A 15,588-nucleotide genomic window follows, 5' to 3' on the forward strand; every position below is an offset into this window, starting at 1 on the left:
TAATTGTTGCATATGCTTCATAGTGTAATAACAATTGTGATCGGTGGCGTGCCCAAAATATTGTGTCTCGTGCCATTGGTTCGCCATCCCTGTCATATGGTTTGGTCATTTATGTTGAAGGTGCATCTATGCAACTGCTCTAAATTCAAGTATTTTAAATGTGCTGAAATGTTTATTTTATTATTTTTTTGTTTTTATTTTATTTCATTGTTTAATTGAATAAATTGAATAGGGTATAGTATTTGACCATCCAGATAAATTAGGGCCAAACCTATTTTGAATAATTAGGATATTTAAATCACAGAGGCAACATCATTTTTGATCTATATTCATCATTAAACTCTGAAACCAATTTTTTTTTATATACTCTTTCCAGTATCGTTTTGGTGATACTCTATGTAAATTCATGTTTAAAAGCAGCCATATGACCACAAAATCAATAGTGACGTAATATTTAATATGACCGTTTAATAAATTTCTTTTTTTCTTCTCCAAATGGTTACAGGGGCGGCGCCAGTAGGGGGGCTGGAGCACCCCCGTCGGGCATGGCCAGCCCCCCCATCGGGAAAAATTTAGTCTCGTCGGGAAAATAGTCTGGTCACATTTTTTTTTCTAAAAAATGTCAAAAATTCATTTACAAATGCCTAATAAAAATTTTTGTAGTTGACTTTTTATTTATTTATTTTTAAGAATTAGTAACAAAATTTAGTAAAATATATTGTAAATTCTATGTAATTGTAGTTTCACTGCACTACTCCTAACTTTGCTCATACATTGTTAAACCAGAGTCCGGATGCGATTAGACATGGTTGAAATTGAAGACTTTTCGAAGACCCCAGGGAAGACCCATAGAAATCCTTTCCCCTCAAACACATCTTGATTTTCTTGGAAACTTATCTTTCAAACTGCTATTCTTTTTTCTCGAGAACTGAGGAGGGGATAGATAATCACCCCTCTTTACTGGGAGAATAACTGACAAAAGCCTGAGGGACAGAGAGAGAGAGAGGCAGGTCCTCTTTACAAATTCTTTTTTATGTAACATGTTTATTAATGGTTTATGGGATCACATAATTGCTTTGTGAAATTTTCAAGCAAAATGAAAGTAAAAGAATAAAATAAAAAAATTTCAGTTTTAATTTTTTCATTTTTTTAATACTTTTAAATGAGGAAAATCATTTACTTATTCGGATTCAAGGTTTATATTTTAATCAACGCATTAAATAAGCAGTCGGAAAAAAAAAAAAAGAAAAACAAACATTAACAAAATATTTGTAATTTATTTTAATTTTTTTGGCAGATTTAATTTATTATTATTTTTTTTATCATTTTCTTAGTAGTAAAAAGATTGTTGATTGATTCAGAGAAACAATTAAACTGTCCGTATTCAATATCTTAAAATATATATTAATCAACATAATAGATTCTTATTGACTTATTTTATGTACAGTGTATGAAATGGAAAAAGGGAACACCTTGATTAACTTTTGATTTAATCGTATATTCACGTATAAAGAGTCAATACCATATTTTTACGAAAAAGAGCACTAAAGCGCATTTTGTTCAGGATAAACATGCAAGTTTGTCAAAAGTTTAGTTTTAGGTTTTTAATTTTCAAAATGCGGAAACAGCCGCAATCTGGAAGATGATAGTGTCCAAAGTTATGGCAAAAAGAGAGATGGAAAGTTTGGGTCCTTTAATTTTAACTTCATACTTCGATTATTGCGCATTATCTCGAGAACTTCTTGAGTGCATTGAAAAATGTATACATTAAATTACAAAAAAAAAGAAGAAAAAAAATTATGCACAAATTTTTAAGCAAAAATAATTTTCAATAATTATTTGTTATTTTTTACTAGTTTATTAAATAATAATAAAATATATTGAATTGCATGTTCTACATATTTTTACATCCTTTTAATTTCAAAACACAAACTTTCAGAGCAATCGATCGATTAGTTTCTGAGTTCAAATTTTAAAAACGTCGGTTTGTTTAAATTTCATTTATCTTTAATTATTCAATCAATTTTATTCAAATTTTGTATTTTACAATTTAAAATTACCTTCCACAAAATAATATAAAAATTTGTATATCTTGCTATTTTATTTTACTCTATCCGTCGTTGAACAGCTGACCTAATTTTCGGGTTTACGACTACTAAAGTTTCACTCCGTAGCCTTGTAATTTTGAACCAGAACCATTTTTAAGGATGGGCTCATTGGGCCCTGGCCCAGGGCCCCCGAAAAGTCTAAAATCTCATTGCATTAATTTTTTTTTTTTTTTTTAAATTCTAACTCATTTATTATTTATAACTCAAGAGGGCCACCAGATCCCACTTTTTTCTTCTTTTTTTAAAGTTTTATTCAGAGATTTATTTAGATTATTTTTTCTTTTTTACATAGTTGGATGCTTTTCAAAATCTAATCGAAGTGCTTACAAACATAAAATAATTGTTATTCTTCACTTTTCTAACCAAAAGAGCAATAAAACGCTTTTTCTACTGATGCAAATATCCCCACTTTCGTAGCTACCACCCACAGAGTTGTTAAATAGCCTCCTCACTTTGCACTGTGAGAATATGTTTTTAGCTTCTTGATATTGCCTAGGGGCTCTTTTCTCCTAACTTCGGAAATATCAGATATCCACAGAAACACCCTTTTGTTTGATTTCTGGTCATAAATTTCTAAGAAGAAAACATTTCTAGGGCTGTAGATAGGGGGAGGGTCTTGTTAGAATCTGTCTTGAGATTTCCATACTGTCCTTAAATTGGACTCGTTCAATTCGAATTTTTCTCTCTTATAAAATTTAGAAGATATTTTTTCTAATTTATTATAAAAGCTTTTCTTTCCTTTAATCATCCGAAATGTTTCAACTAGCATAATTGTTTACTTTATTTAATTATTGTAGTTGATTTAATTCTGTTATTTTTCAAATCAATCGTAAGAGAATGAAATAGGAATTTCTATATCAACTTTTTGTAGGATATTAAGAAGACATAAATCTTTCACATGGAGGTAAGCAAATGTTTCTATTAAATCAATTTTGGTAAATCAATGTTTTTTATATATACATTGAGATTTTTTTGCTTTGTTTATTTATTTAAATGGCGGGCCACTATTCAATTCCCTCTTTGACTGGCCTGTTTGCCAAAACTCTTGATTTGGTCTGTTCCGGATAAAATTAATATAACAAATGTAATTTAATTTTAATTTTACTTACTGCTAATAGACAGAAACAACATATGATTTTGTTTAATAAAGCATTGAAATCAAATGATCATCAGCTAAAAAAATGTTACAACATGAGAAAAAAATTGTCTAAAACTCCTGTATGATCAAATTTTCAATATTTCCCCTAAATATGAAATATGTTTAATTTGTAATATTATAGTTCGTACACGAAATTAATTAATTTAGTTAGCTTACGATTTTATTGTTTATTGATCATTCTATTTTTAACTCCTTTTTGTTGTTATTATGTGTTTAAAGTTAATAAGGCTTCTCAATTTTTTCATTAATAAGGCTTTTAAATTGTTTTTATTTTAACCGTGTGCATTTAATTTAATGAAATAAAAATAAATAAAGAAGTGGAAAAAATGTAAATAAATGACTGAATAAAAAAAAAAACTTCGTTGTCATATCATCTTTTGAATAATTTGAGTATTAATAAGTTATATAAAAATAAGCAAATTTTTAGTTTAAAAGGTAAAAAAAAAAATTTGATTTGTTTAAAAGGTAATTATGCTCCATCATTCGATCATGAGACTATTTAATATCTATTCCTAAGGATCAGAATTCTTTTTCATTTTACTTTATTGTAAAAATGATATATACTTAATATTTTCATGTGATATGCTGCAGTTTTAAATACCTAAGAGATGATTGAAATTGTCAATTCAAAAATCAATTAATATTTAAACAATTAATACGTAAAAAAATAATTGTCGCAAGCAAATTAATATTAAGTAAGAACGAAACAAAAATGATATCAATATATGCTGAATCACTAGTGAGACAGGTGGGACGAACGACATCGAAACCAATTTGATTGAATAGTAAAACTAGAAGGTGTTTCTAAAATCCGGAAATCAATCAAGCTTCAATTTTTTTTCTTTTTTTTGTCACGAAATTTATCAGGGGCTATTCGTTAGATTTCAATATGTGTTATGTTTTTTCATAGATTAAATATTAAACATTAACAAATATTTGTCTTTTAAAGCCTTTCGCTCTACAATAATTATTAATTCTGTAATAATCTTATAATAATTATTCTATAATTGTAATTCTAAAACTAATTGATATAAAGCGTTAGTGTGTATATATTAAATGTCTTCCATCGGCGGAACCCCGACATTACGATTAAAGTTTATTAAGGTAATTACGAATATTATAACCTAAAAAACAGACTATTTTTAAAATATTTAATTCGAGGAATGTAGATTTTTCCTCGTTTTACCATTTTCAATCTTAAATAAGGTTTTATATCCGACAGTTAAGTTTGCAGTCCTTGAGTTATATCTAATCTAGTTTTGAATAATTTTTGGTGCATATATATACATAAGCTGAAAATGAATAAGATAAGCCGAATTATGGTTTACTTCTAAATGAACTGATCAATTTGGAAAGCATTTTTCAAGAATGTTAAGTATCCAAATTACTTAATTTATTGAATTTAAAAAAAAATTTTAAAAAATATCCGCAAGGCAGGTTTGTATATTTGGGGCTGATGATTATGAAATCTAACACAAAACTGTGAGATCGGGGGCTCTATTCCAGCTGATGGCAGTTTTTAATTATTATTTCTTAATACTGAAAATTTTTTTTCGTATTTTTTTAAGTATGCATGTTAATAACTAGTAATTTAACAATTATTTAAAGAACTGGAAGGCTCCGCTACCTGTTCATTTTGCTCACTAACCCTCGTGGTTGCTTCTGCATTCATTGCAGGTTTAGAGGAAAAACGGTTTATTTCCCTTTTTTTCTACAAAAATTACGATTGAATTACCATTTACATTTTGAAGGTGATTAAATTTAAGTAAATCAATAAAATTGGTACCAATCAATAAAATTGGAAAATTGGTACCTGCCGCAGAGTTATTACTCAATAAAGCTGGACTCAAGGGATAGAGCATTTTCCTCCGAATGAGGTGCACCGAGTTCGAATCCCAGTGATGGCTGAGTGATATGAATTCCACACCCGGCTTTTACCGACCACAGTGCTGACGTGAAATATCCTCAGTGGTAAGCGGATCATTTCTTAGAGTTCCCTTGGTATCAGACTAACCGTAGGAGGATTTCGTGGTTTTCCTCTCCATGTAACTCAAATGCGGGCTATCAAAACGTCCTCCACGAATGCAAAAATTTCTTCCACTACTTGATCCTGGAGTTCTCTTGTCTGATGGATTAGGTTCAAAATTACAAGGCTACGGAATTAAACATTAGTAGTAGTAAGCTCGAATTTTTGGAATTTTTTCTAGTTGTGCATAAATTTTTTATTGTTTGAGTAGAATATTTAATTGAGAACACTGTAGAATCTTATGATGGATGTGCATATATTGTTTATTTATTCAGATATCACTTTCATATTTTTTCTTTGTTAATATTTGAATCATGATAAATTTTTTATCAGAACAAATATGTCTATGTCATATTAATTATTTTTCGTATATTAAAAATTATTGCTTATTTTCAAAATTATCTTAGCCCCCCTGTCGGGGCATTGCTGACCCCCTGTCGGGCTAAGTCTAGCGCCACTCTTGAATGGTTATACTCGCTGGCACTGTTACTGCAGATAGTAGTTCTCTGATGTACTCGGATTTCTTTAGCAAAATCAAAGCAATCTATCCAAATTTTTCTATTCATGATCTTAATTATAATTAAGAAAATTATAATTAATTAAGAAAAATGCTTCCATTTATGGAAGCATTTTTCTAAAGGAGAGACACATAGACTTTGGTTAAGAGATATTCGAATTAAAAAGGTTTGGATAATCAGGATTCTAATGTATTAACAGGGTGCATAAATTTTTTAAAAAGTGCTTGAAGGTATTTATTTTCGTTTTTAAAAAGTGCTTAATTTTTTCCAAAATGAGATATTTTTTCTTTACCATGTTGGTTTTCGCCACAAATTATGCAAAAAAGAAATTTTTCTATTCAACGTTTCCACAATTAATTCTATCCAATCGATTTAGGCGTACCGTCAGTTCGTAGCAAATGAAAACTCCATTTATTTTACATGTTTGAAATACTTGCAGGTGATCATACTTACCTGGATTCAGTGGGAAGGATTCTTGCCCTCTCATTTGCAACTCTGCTGCGTTTTGCAAGAGATATTCAATTTCAGGCTTTATTTTCTGCCTTTTGAATTCAAACCCAAAAATCTTACAGGGACCAGCTAAACATTGTCAAATTTTTTTCCCAATAGCGGTAGAAAATTTTATTTCTCTTGTTAATTTCGTCGATGGTGACGCGCCATCGTCTTTGTCCCTGGCAAGCTAATAGCCTCGCGATATTCTATTTATAGATCAGTATCGTAATACTTGTACTTGACTTGGAGGATCATTCACTTATTTTGTATTTTCATATGGGTCCACAGAGCAGTCCAGATTCCCAAAGCTTCATCACCTCAAAATTTCCATCTCATTTTTATTCATTAACTTTAATAATTAGTTGAGAATTTTAAGCTTAATATTTTTACCTGCGGGACCAAATTTTTGTAAACTTTTATTATACTTAATTACTTTTTTTTGCTTATTACTTTTTATTGATTATTCAACAAACCAATCCAGAAGACAAGGTACGGAATTATTACTTTTAAAATGTTCAGTACTCTTAAGTAGTTTCATGAGATAACTCAATAATATTTAGAGGCAAGATTTTAAAAAATTATGAAATGAGGGGCTTTTAATATTTTAAATGCAGCAAAAAATCTTATGTTTAGTTATGTAAAAAAAATTCAGATTTGTCTTTCCAAAAAAATTTTATTCATCTCTTAATGATTTTATTCACAAACAATTGAAATAGAAAATTCAAATTTGTTAAATATTATGAATATAGGGACCGTGTAATAATTAACTTCTGACAAAAATGTTTATCTTCAATATTCATTGTATTTACATTTAAAAATTATTTGAACTTTTTTTAATCATTTTATTAAAAAAAATACTGAAACAAGTAACAAATAATAATGAAATTTTTTCTAGCGGCCATTCACTAATTTTTATTTGTATTATGAATTTATTAGTTTTTTTTTAGTTTGCTTAATTCTTTACATATCTTTATAAATTCGGAATGATTAATTTAGTTAATGTTCTGTTGAATATGCCTTTATAAATAACTTTTATTTAAATCTAAAAATACACTCTATAACCTTTTTAATTAATAGTTTAATTAATTAATTTTTTTTACATAACTGATGTAATTATTAATATAAAAATAGACTGAGCCACTTAATATTGAATATCTTTAAAATTGTGTATAAATTGTTTTTATGGTGGCAATAATATAATCAAGAAAGAAGTTCTTTGTCAGAATCTAGTCATTTTAATATGATCATGTAAAGTCTTTGGAAATTATTTGCATTTTGTTAATGTATTTATGAAGAACTAATTTGTATTTATGAAGGACTTCCAATAAAGAAGGGAGCTTTTTTGTTAGTATGCATATCTTAATTACAGGGTGAGGAATTTGAAATCAAAAACTGGTTTTTGACTTGACACATCAAAAACCTGTTGAAAAGTGTCATAAATGGTTGAAATCTGAGATAAACTGTCGAAAACCTGGGACAAGTTTCTTCATTAACATTGGGGACATTTTATTCGATATAAAATCATGCACAATACTTGCATTATATATTAGTATAATTATAAATCAAGCCAAAATAATTGAATTATTAGTTGGTATTTCTTTTCTTATATAAACTTTACTTTCCAAAAATATTTTTTAAAAGTTATTGTACTGAAAGAAAAATTTTGGGGGAAATTTTGATAATAATAAAAAAAAAAGAACTTTGTTCTGAGGAAACATTAGGGACTGAGAATTTTCTGCACTCCTGCTTATATGCGAATATTTCCAATAAATCATGAATATACTATGTTCCCTGATAAGTAAACTAATTATAATTTACAAAAAAAAATGTTTGTCTAAATGAGTTAATAATTTTTTAAATTAATCAATTCAAGGGTTTAGTCAAGGTACTATCAATATTGGCGATCGAAATGGGCTGCAGGTGGCGTAGGGCAGAACTCTCTACCTATGGCAACATTTTACATGCTTTCCCCATTAGCGTGTGGAGAGTCATAGAGGAAGGAAGTACGTTAATTTCTCTCTTGATTTTCACATAGATTAAAATCTTTAAGTTGGAAAACTATATGGAACTGAAAACTACATTAAACGTAGTTCTAGAAAAAAACATCACCGAAATTTTAAAAAATATTTTTATTAAATAAAAAGAAAAAATATTAAGAAAAGGGAAAAACATCGTAGTACATTCCTATACAACTGGAAAGAGGAGAGAGAAGGGCCAAGGACATGAAATCGGTCTCTCCCCAGATGGCGTATTCGAGAGTTGCGATCGCCAATATTAGGTAGGAGAAAATATTATTTTAAAGTGCACCATTTGAGATGTTGCAAAACAAATTTTTTAATTCGAGCATACAATGGTATGAAATACACAACCTAAACTAATTACCTTTTAATTATAGCTCATAACTCAGTGGTCAAGACACTGAATCCTTATATTGTTTTTTTTTTCAGTGGTGGCGTGAAGCCCACTGGACTTAGATAGATGGACACCAACTTGTGCTGAAAGTAAAGGCAACCTATGAACAATGCTGACCACATTCTAAAAATTGTGTTAGTGATCACGAAATTGTGGAGCCTTCACTTCCTTGGCCCACAATGAGCTGTTGTGGGAATGTTTTGCATTTTTATTTATTCTATTTAAATCTTTAAGTGACCAGTACAGCGATGAATCTATAAATGATTTGCATATAAAGCACCAACATGTCATGAATTCAGAGAAATGCTACTGAAGGCTGCAGGAGCAAAGGATGATATGTCAAATCAATGTGCACCTACACTACTGGCCATTAAAATTGCTACACCAGGAAGGAATGCAAATAACTGAATGATATTTATTGGGCACATACATTGTAGTTGGAAGAAGAAGTGATTAAATTTTCAGGATATTTGGATGTATAGATCCTGAGGAATCAGTACTCAGAACAGCAATAACAGCAGTTATTCCCCTAGGCATCGAGTCAAACAGAAATTGGATAGCATGAACGGGTACAGTATTCCATGCAACTTCAATATTATGCCACAATTCATCGACCAGGGGCCCCCATCAGGGGGGAAGGTGGGCGCACGATGCGCCCACTTAAAGCTTGGGGGGGGATTTTTACATTAAATAAAACGAATAGTTTGGGGGGGGGGGATTTAGACGTGAGAATTTTTTTTAAAATACATAAATAAAAGAAGCAACTGGCCATTTTCAGGCATACATAACTTGACTACAGGTGCAAAGCAAAATACATAAGGAAATTCTGGAAATCTACCTCTCCCTATTTCCTGTCCACAGAGAATAGGGGTGCCACTAGTAATTGCTGTTTCCCCCTGACTGCAAGCTGACATTCTATTCTCACATTCTTAACAAGAATTTCTACTTTCTTGGAAAAAGGGGTGTCATGATTGTCGTCGCTCAAATGTTTCGGCCAAGATCAGTCGTGGTTCTTTCACAATCTTTGGAAATAGCGGTTTATTTCATAAAGAACATAATTTATGAGACTGAGGCGCACGTAAGCAACAACAATACGATGACAGGCTTTAAGAAACAATCAATTTTAAAGAAAGGCATTTTTAGCGCTCCTCTTGATTTTCAAGATGTTCTTAGAAAATATCATCAATATCTCACTTCAAAGAGAAAGCTAAAGCTTCACATGTGCTGACAGAAAAATTAGGTTGGTTAGAATGGCCGGGGTAAGAACTAACTGTGAGAAAAATAAAAGTGCACAATGAATATTTTGAAAGTTATTCTTAGTTTTACAAAAGCGTTATGAATAATTTTGCCCACATGCCTGGTGAAAATTGCCGGGATGAAAGACTTCATGGAGAAGAATTACTGAAAACTAGTTTACATATTGTGGCTTTGGATGGTTTGAGCATTCAACTTGAAGATCTTTTTCCGGAAAAATTTTTTACTTTGTACCGTAAAATGAGTCTTTTTAGCGAAAAGAAGTTTAAGATCTTCGACATTCAAGGCTACAAAAGATGACATAGGCTTTCTATGCAATAAGTACGGTCTCGATGCTGACGAAGCCGTTAATGAACTGGAGAACGTTCTTTATCTTGAATTGGGAGAAGATGACAGTGAAATTCATAAGGGATATCAAAATGCAGCATCACTGGACACAGAGTAAGAAAGCTCAGAGTCTGAAATTGACGAATCAGATATGGCGGTTCTTTATAAGGATTGAAGGAAGTGTGGATTTTTCCCCCCACTGAAAGTAGCTTTCGAAATTTCCACATTTCCTACAATAACATGCATTTATAAGATCTTGGCCATTCTACAGTCACAAGTTGTTCCGCCGAAAGAGCGTTCATCAGGCTTAAAATCACCAAAAATAGATTGCGGTCCGCCAACAGCTTACTGATAATTGCTGCTGAAAGGGATATATATTGCAGAAAGTGTCGACAGATCATATTATTGATACTTTTGCCATGAGCTCGGAAGTTTTAACAAAATTATTATTACCAGCCAGTTCTCTTGACTAAAGCATCAAATCAATAATATGATTTGTTGAGACTTTTTTAGATGTATCGTGTACGTTTTAACCCATACAGTCACTATCTTTATTCAGCGATCAAAGACAAATATTTTTGTGTGTTCTGTGCTACTTTTTACCAAATTAAGGGAGAAATGTAAATAAAAAGAAAATTATACTGTGGTGATATTTATTAACATCTTGTTTTAACTGTAACTGTGCTTGATTTTCAATTGTTTTACTATTTATGTTTATAAGTACGTAGTCCTCAGCGGCTAGCCTAATTTTGCTAATTAAAGCTTTATTAAGTTATTATGTCTGCCTAAATTGATTATCACAACAATTTAATTAGCAAAATTATATTCTGATAAATGTGAGTACTGGTATTCATCGTCATGGAAAATTTTCTGAAACCGGAACGTTTCGACTTCGACCCCACGTGTGCTAACGCTGAAAATAAGTGGCTACATTGGAAGAAAACTTTCGAAAACTTTTTGTCAAAGGTGCCTAATCTTGCTGAAGATAATAAACTCCCACTCCTAATTAATTATGTATCAGCAAATGTTTTCCAATCAATAAGTGAAGCCACCAGCTACTCGGCCGCTATCTCTGCTTTGGATGCACTCTACGTAGTAAAGAGGAATGAAATTTTCGCTCGTCATTGCTTGGCCTCAAGAAACCAACTATCTAATGAAACTGTTAACGAATTTCTTCAAGTTTTAAAGCAACTAAGTAAAAACTGTAACTTCACACAAGTCTCGGCTGAAACTTATAAAAATGAGTATATACGTGATGCTTTCATTAGAGGGTTGCGGAATACCCGCATTAGAGAGCGTCTGCTCGAAAATACAACAATCACTTTAGACAATGCAGTCAACCAAGTCCGTGCTCTTGAACTGGCTGAAGCTCATTCTGCTTCATATCTCACTAACTCACAACCTATGCCTTCTGCTGCACTAGACTGTACTGATGATGCTTTTGAAAAAGGAACCCTTGCAGCAATTCCTCGTGGATCATGTTTTTTCTGTGGTAATAGTGATAATCATATACGAAGTAACTGTCCGGCTAGAAACAGTGTTTGTCCTTCGTGTGGAAAAAAAGGTCACTATCAACGTGTGTGTAGAGCGAAAACTCGGCATAAAATAAATACTACTGCCTCTGCTCATCTAATTGCTTCTGTGTCGCCAGCCCCTGGTTGTCTCCAAAAATCCCTCACATTTGTTACAGTAAATAGTGTAAAATTGGTTGCTCTAATAGACACTGGGAGTTCACTCAGTTTCTTAAACTATAAACATGTTGAGAAATGCAATCTTCAACTGAAGTCATACTCTGGTACTATCACTATGGCCAACTCTGCTGTTACCTCAAGTGTGGTTGGGCGTGCAACTGTAACTCTTGACCTTCTAGATCACAAGTATGAACAGATTGAAGTACTGGTTATGAAGAATTTATGTGCTGACTTTCTGATTGGTCATGACATTCTTAAACTCCATTCCTCCTTAGTCATCAATTTTGACGGCAGCAAGTCGCCCCTCCAAATTTGCTCATTAGCTGTTGCTAAAATTCAACCTGTATCATTGTTTTCTAACCTGACGCCTGATTGCAAACCAGTGCAAACTAAGTCAAGACGTCTCCCTCTAGAAGATCAAGTGTTTATTACCTCAGAGATACAAAAACTCATTGAAGAAGAGGTCATCGAGCCCAGCAACTCTCCTTGGAGAGCACAAGCTTTTGTGGTGAAAGGTGAAAACAAAAAATCTAGGATGGTCATCGATTACTCTCAAACAATCAACAGATTTACAATGTTAGATGCTTATCCTCTACCTAAAATTGAGGAACTCATATCTAAGGTTGCTACCTACCAAGTGTTTAGTAAAATAGACTTAAGAAATGCATATCATCAGCTCCCGATTTTGGATTCTGAAAAACACATGACTGCTTTTGAGGCAGACGGAAAGCTTTTTCAGTTTAAACGTGTCCCTTTTGGAGTTACCAATGGTGTGGCATGCTTTCAAAGAACAATTGATAAAATTGTACAAGAAGAAGGTCTTACAGATACCTACCCTTACTTAGATGATGTGACTGTTTGTGGTACAAACCAACAGGAACATGATGAAAATCTTGCAAGGTTCAAATCTGCTGCAATCAAGTTTAATCTTACACTAAATGAAGAAAAATGTAACTACTCTTCTCAATCTATATCCCTACTTGGTTACATAATTGAGAATAAAAATATTAAACCTGATCCAGAACGTCTGAAGCCACTCTTAAGTCTACCTGTCCCTAAAGATACTGCTTCATTGCAACGTGCTCTGGGAATGTTCGCCCATCATGGAAGGTGGATCCCTTCTTTCTCAAAAAAAATTCGTCCCCTCTTGGCTTGCAACTCTTTCCCTTTATCTCAGGAAGCTACCACAGCCTTCCAGTCAGTAAAAGATGATGTAGCCAATGCATCTCTTGCTGCAATAGAAAATGACATTCCATTTCGTGTAGAAACTGATGCTTCTGACTTTGCCATTGGGGCAACATTGAACCAAGCTGGTCGCCCTATAGCCTTTTTTTCACGTACCCTAAATCAATCAGAGCAAAGACATTCATCTATTGAAAAAGAAGCATATGCCATAGTGGAATCTCTGAAGTATTGGCGGCATTACCTTATAGGGAGACACTTTGAGGTGTTTACAGACCAACGCTCAGTCTCTTTTATGTTTAATCAACAACACAATAGCAAAATAAAAAATGAGAAGATACTGCGATGGCGTCTTGAGCTTGCCTGCTTCAAATTTGATATTGTCTACCGCCCAGGAAGCAAGAATTCGACTGCTGATGCTTTGTCCAGAGTGTCCGCATCTATTGTCCCTCAGGTTTCTGACCTTAAAGACCTCCACTTTTCTCTTTGTCACCCAGGTGTTACCAGAATGTTCCACTGGATCCGTTCTAAAAATTTACCTTACTCAATCACTGATGTGAGAGCTACTGTCAACAATTGCCACATCTGCAGAGAACTGAAACCAAAATTTATCAAAAACTCTGGAGTCCTCATCAAAGCAACCTCAGCGTTTGAAAGACTCAACTTAGATTTTAAAGGCCCCTTACCATCCTCTTCTAAACATCGATTTCTTTTGACAGTTGTTGATGAATACTCCAGATTCCCATTTGCTTTTCCGTGCTCCGATATCTCAACTTCAACTGTCATCTCCTGTTTGCAGACTCTCTTCTATCTTTTTGGAATGCCTGCATATATCCACTCAGACAGGGGCACTTCTTTCATGTCTCACGAACTAAAATCATACCTGACAGCTCAAGGAATTGCTACCAGCCGAACAACAGCCTATAATCCAGCGGGTAATGGCCAGGTCGAGAGATATAATGGCATAATTTGGAAAACTATTGAGCTGGCTCTTAAATCTGAAGGGCTTCCAACAAATCAATGGCAAGCCATGCTACAACCTGCTCTCCACTCGATTAGATCATTACTATGTACTGCCACTAATGAGACCCCTCATGAAAGAATGTTTGCACATCCGAGACGCTCCCACACTGGCTGCTCTCTACCTACATGGCTCACCATTCCTGGCCCAATTCTAATGAAAAACCACAATCGTAGTAATAAGTATCAGCCCATGGTTCAAGAAGTGGAGCTGTTGGAGGCTAATCCGGGATATGCTCATGTCAGGTTACCTGACGGCAGGGAAACTACTGTTAATGTCCGTCACCTGGCTCCTAGAGGGTTACTTCCTGAAAAGGCCCTTGATGCAGATATGCTAGCAACCCCTCTACTAAAAACCCCACTTGCTGACAGCTCCCACGAGGCTACTGATGATCAACTTTTGGAATCCTCACTTGATGAGACCTGTTCTTCGGAAAACACTGACTCATTTTTGAGACCAAAACAGGAAGAGACTTTGCCTCCTACTACATCCAGAATACGAAGACCACCTGCTTATCTTTCAGACTTTGTTACTGACTGATTCAAGTCACTCCCTGAACTCTTAAAATAGCTCGGGGTGAATGTGGTGATATTTATTAACATCTTGTTTTAACTGTAACTGTGCTTGATTTTCAATTGTTTTACTATTTATGTTTATAAGTACGTAGTCCTCAGCGGCTAGCCTAATTTTGCTAATTAAAGCTTTATTAAGTTATTATGTCTGCCTAAATTGATTATCACAACATATACTTATCTATATAATGAAACAATTTTGTAAAATATAATGTGCATGTTTTTTATTAATTAACAAATATTTGCAACAAATGCACTATTTGCTTTGGTTACTTTTGTACATTGTTTATGAATGAGACTTATATATGCCTAAAATTTTTTTACAGTTTGAAAAGAAACAATAAATATCAACTTTTTTGTTTATTAAAAATGTCGTTTGCAGTGAATCAATAAATCTTGAATTTTTTTATTGTTAAAAAATTATTTTTTTTAAAAATGGGTCATGGAAATTTGTTTTAAAAAATATGTTTACATTCTTAACGATATAAAGAACCATTTGCATAATTTTTTTGCTGAAAAACGGCGATCGACAGGACTAAAAAAAATCTCGAAATCATGTCCATTATAATGGACATTTGCCAGAAAAGGGTTAATTGTACTGAAATTCCCAACTCTTGTGATGATTGCTGTTTGCCATTTGCTGCATTGTTTGGTAACTTCAATAAACTTATTTTTTTAATTATTAGTTTAAAACTTCTGAGCTCATTAATCTACAGGTGCCATCAGTAACTTATCATTTATTGTAATAGTTTTAATCAGACCATTTTAATTTATTCATTTTTGCTTTAAACATATTTTCAGCATTCACAATCAGGATCAAGGTCTG

Source organism: Parasteatoda tepidariorum, chromosome 5 (assembly GCF_982258835.1).
Source record: "Parasteatoda tepidariorum strain Cologne lab strain chromosome 5, Ptep-v5.0, whole genome shotgun sequence".
In the NCBI taxonomy this organism is placed as follows: Eukaryota; Metazoa; Arthropoda; class Arachnida; order Araneae; family Theridiidae; genus Parasteatoda; species Parasteatoda tepidariorum.